This window comes from Mastomys coucha, unplaced genomic scaffold (genome assembly GCF_008632895.1).
Source record: "Mastomys coucha isolate ucsf_1 unplaced genomic scaffold, UCSF_Mcou_1 pScaffold9, whole genome shotgun sequence".
In the NCBI taxonomy this organism is placed as follows: domain Eukaryota; kingdom Metazoa; phylum Chordata; class Mammalia; order Rodentia; family Muridae; genus Mastomys; species Mastomys coucha.
The window spans coordinates 49,102,052-49,106,829 of NW_022196915.1; the positions used below are offsets into that span (position 1 = coordinate 49,102,052).

General features: G+C 45.8%; 1 protein-coding gene across 2 annotated transcripts in view; it reads right to left on the reverse strand.

Annotated features, from left to right (window-relative positions):
* The window catches only part of CUNH13orf42 (chromosome unknown C13orf42 homolog), a 24,855-nt gene that overhangs the window by 9,402 nt on the left and 10,675 nt on the right, over positions 1-4,778 (reverse strand). Inside the window, exon 1 of one of the 2 annotated variants that reach the window (XR_004116332.1) lies at positions 294-651. The exons of the other annotated variant lie outside the window; for it this stretch is intronic. The gene's annotated coding sequence lies outside the window, so the exon portion shown is untranslated. Of the gene's footprint in view, positions 1-293; positions 652-4,778 lie in introns of those variants that run through there. 2 annotated transcript variants of the gene reach the window in all.

Genomic DNA, 4,778 nt, shown 5'->3' on the forward strand with positions numbered 1-4,778 from the left:
AAAAAAAAAAAAAAAAAAAAAAAAAAAACAAGTTAAATATTTTTTTTTATTCCAAGAAGGAAGAACCGGGGCACAGTCACAATATGAAAATGCAAAACCAAACTCCAACTGTGTAAATGTAAACCAGACCCAGTGGCCAGTGTCTGGGATTCATTCATTACCTCCTGGGCTCCCCAGTGGCCAGTGTCTGGCATTCATTCATTACCTCCTGGGCTCCCCAGCGGCCAGTGTCTGGGATTCGTTCACTACCTCCTGGGTTCCCCAGCGGCCAGTGTCTGGGATTCATTCATTACCTCCTGGGCTCCCAAGAACGTGGGCAGTTGCACTTCTCTGGTTTGGTCACTCACAGCACACTCAGCTTGTCTCCTGGGTTGCAGTCACCTGCACTCCACACCCGCTGCTGCTCTCGGTGGTCACCCCACAATCCTGCTGCTGCTCTCAGTGGTCACCCCACGGTGGTCCTGATATTTCCAGAATTCTTAAGTATCTACAACTGGACTGTACCTTCTCCAGTAATCTGGGATCTCTTCATGACTTTTGACCCTGTCACAGAATACCAAGCCTTAACTTCTCTCCATGACCTCTCTCTATGACCTCTTCAGATTTGGGGCTTCGATTGCAGCTGAGGCTACATCTCCTGGTGCCAAGAGGCTCGCCCTGACCCCCTTCATGCCTTCAAATCCAGGACCACCAGAGAGCTTCTTATCTATCCCAAGTTGAGCTGCCAGTATAGGTACAGCCGTGGCCCCTCTGTCCCACAACTTCTGTGTGCTGGCCTTGAGAAACACAAGCCTGAAGACTTGCCTCAGAGATGTTTGTCTCTGCTTAACCACAGCTGATTCTTTAGCTCTAGCTGACTAGAACCACAAATTTTTTACTTCAGAATATTGAACAGCCTGAGATTCTTTAATGGAATCTTGCAGACGTCCCTCTGAGACTCCACGAGCCCACCCTGTGTCATCTGCCCTGCTCTTAGCATTATCCTCCATGTTCCTGTGACTGTTCATCAAGCTCCAAACACTCAAAGGCTTTTCTCGGCCAGCGTCCCAAAGCCCTTCCACAATCCTGCTGGAAACCTGGTCAGGTCTCTCACAGCAATTGCCTACTCTGTTGTACCAATGTCTGTCTTAGTTGGGGTTTCTATTGCTGCCATAAAACACCATGACCAAAAGCAAATTGGAGAGGAAAGGGTTGATTTCATCTCATAACCACAGTCTAGCATCCAGCAAAGTCTGGGCAGGAACCCAGGGCAAGAATTGTATGCAGGCTCTCAAGCAGAAAACAGGGGGGAGTGCTGGTTACTGGCTCATTCCTTGTGGCTTGCTCAGCCTGCTTTGTCATATACCCCGGGACCACCAGCCCAAGGGTGTCACCCTCAGTGAGCTGGGCCCTACCACGTTAATCAAGAAAATTCCCACAGGCTTGCCCATGAGCCAATCTGGTGGGGCAACTTTTCTCAGTTGAAGTGCCTTCTTCCCAAATAACTCTAGCTTGAGTAAAGTAGACATAAAATGAGCTAGCACCCTCACTTCTTCATGGTGTATCTGGGTCTTTTCTAGTCTGGTCATTGGGCTCATTGGGAAAGTTTCTGTGTTTTTACTGAAATTCTCCATCAGAGAATGTGCTTTCCATGTTTTCTGTTTGGACTTTTAAGCATCAATAATTGCTTAAAAACAATTCCCTTTGGCTGGTCCCAACATCAATCTCTCAGAGTCTTGTCTGGTAAGGGCCTTGTTTCTTGATGCTGCTTTCATTCCCCTTCCTTATACTATGTGTTGTTCAAGTCTATACATCCTGTGTTGTCAATAGGCACTGAGGGATCTAATATCTGAAAACTGTCTTTGTCTTGCTAGGTCTTCTGTTTGGCTTTTTGTCAGTCTTAGGCAGTCTGCTGATGTCAAAATCTTTTGTTTCTATGGTTACCATGCATGCAAGAAAAATATGTGTATTTCTCTTGAAACACCCTGTTTAAAGTGGAGGCTAATTAGTTTCCAAAGGGTGTCTTTCTCCTTAGCCTAGGTCCCACTGTGGTGCACCTGCCAGAGGATCCTTCTCCACACAGTGACTGCTGTCTCTTGGCAGAATCCCACTACTGTTCACTTCTAGATACTTGTTTGCATGGTGGGTGGGAGGCAGGGGGACAGTGTGCTTGTATGACCAATCCCAGTCTTAGGCAGTACACTATATTTGGGAACGTGAGCCTCTCAGGAGCTTTGCCTTCCTCAGCATCTGGAGTTTTGGGCTCAATCGTCTTCATAAACTCCCCTATTTCCCTTTCCAAGAAACTTCTGGTTTCAGGAGATAAAGAAAAACCATCTTGCCGGGCTTTATGAACTTCCCTCAGCAGCTGGTCCCTTCTATAGGCCTGCACTGCAAGGGATACTGGCTTGGGGTCTGCCTGTTTCTTGTGAACATCCACTTATGACAATAGCAAGCTCCCCATAGGTGTGGCCTTCCGAGCCCCACCCACACTCCCCAGTTCACACTTTGCTACTGTCAGCTGTCAACAGCGCTAGGGGCTTTCCACATATATGGCTGCCTCACTAGAGCAGATGCAGCTGTCCTGCTGAGGCAGGAGAGAAAGGAGACATTAAGACACAGGCAAGGAAAAGAGCCCTCCCACCCCAGCATCAGACTGAGTCCTCTTGCCACACGATTTTCACGCAACTAACACTTGCTACAAAGGCTGAAGACATGCAGGTAATATTCTTTTCACCTACGGATGCTTTATGTTAAGGTAGCAATGTGTCAGACTTAAGGTCTCAATGCCTTTTCCCAGACATTGCTTGAAATTAAACAACAACAACAAAAAAAAAAACATTAACTTTGCCATAAATATGTCCTACTTTCTCGCTTCTTGGGGACCTTATCAATTGTAAGCTTCTCTTGTGCCCTCGGAAACTCAATGAGCTCAGTTAAGCTTCTCAGCCACTCACTTCAGACAGTTACTTCAAACCCCATGAAAGTCCGATACATGAGTTTTGTAAGAATCCAAAGCAGCACTTCCGGAGACTCTTCTCTGAGAAACTCACACCTGTTCTCTGGGTGTATCTTCTTCTGAGCATTTCTTTTTTTCTTAAGCCTGATGCTTAAGCCTACATAAAAATATCATTAATAAACTCCAACTCGGCTTCAACTGCCCAGTCCTGAAATTCTTCTCTATATCAAAGCAAAGATCGGGTTTGGCCTGAGGTCTTGGCCTAGAAACTGTAGGCAAACTCGTCAGACGGTTGGGAATGACAGCAAGGAGCTGTGCCCCCTGCCTCTGCCTCCCCTGCCAGTCCCCAGTAACTACCAATGCTTACTGCAAGCGGCATCTAATTCTCCCTGGGGTTTTAGTCTGGCTGGTTTCCCAGGGACCTCGGCTATTTGGTGGCGCCAAGGAAAGTTACTACCTGGCTGCCTATTACAATTGTTGTTGTAGAAATGGGTATGGGCAAGGAGTGGCAGCTCCTGCTTCACGTCTCAGCACCTGGGAAGGAGAGGCAGAGGGATAGGAGATTATGGCACCCTACTTAAAAAATATAAAATAAAATATTAAAAATGTGGAGTGAGGACATAGCTCAGTGGTTGAGTATTTGCCTAGAACAAATGAAGCCCAGGGTTTAGTTTCCAATATCATCAAAACATAAGCTAATCAACTAGTTGATTAACTCGATTAACTAAAATGCAAATGTTATTCTTTCTAGGCTTCTATATCTTGAACATTTCTCAAATTAATATTATATTTTTCTCATTTTTATTTTCATTGTATTTCTTCTACCCTGGACATTGGGTTCCATATGACATTAGCAAAATAACTTGCTGTGTCTTACTGCGCATGGTCATTTCAAAGCATTCCCAACCATTAACCTTGAATGCAGTTGAGGGTGCTGTGTCCTGAGCCTTGTCCTCTGAGGCCTTTTGCAATAACTCTTTCCGGTGTGATTATGCTGTTACTTGGTGATCAGCCACTTTCATATGCTACAGTTAGTTTTCAAGTTTTAAGTGTTGCTCTTTTTTTTTTCCACTTTTATCTAGTGTTTGGAAAACCACAACAGCATTCACAATTCCACCAAACTGGAACCATTGCTTAAGGGAGAGACTGTTTCCATGACAACCTCTTCTTGTGTACCACATCCCTTATTAGTCTTTGTCTCCCCATCATTTCTTTCTGGAAACATGAGCAAACATGTAGACCCCACACGGTGGTGTAAGCATATGATTCTGACATCCAGGAGGCTGAAACAGCAGGAGGTTGGCAAGTTAAAGGCTAGTTTGGGCTATGTAGTGAACTGTGTTTTATTAAGAAAAAAAAATGTGAGCATCCAGCAAGATGACTCAGCAGGTAAAGACACTCGCTGCAAAAGCCTAAGAACCCTAAATTTGATCCCTGAAGAATATACAAGCACAGTAAGAGAGAACTCCTGACCTCCAGACAAATGCCATGACACAGTCCACACATGCATCATGCTCACACACAATAATAATGATAATAGACACAACAGCCAGAGGAAGCTCCACTCCCAGGCACTCTGACACACCCAGGATCAGAGGTGAGCAGGAACCAACATCTGTCTCAACACTGAGAGTAACTGGGACCAGTGGGACCAGGCACACAGGAACTCCGCCAGCCCAGTGACTCTGGTTCCTTCCGGTCTGTCTGGGTTAGTGTTCTGAGCAGACCTTGGCACAAGCTCTGCAGCCAGTCCCACAACACACAGAGAAAAACACACTCCCAGGTGATCTAACAAGCCCAGGATCCCAGGATCCTAGAATCACAGGATCACAGAGACAGC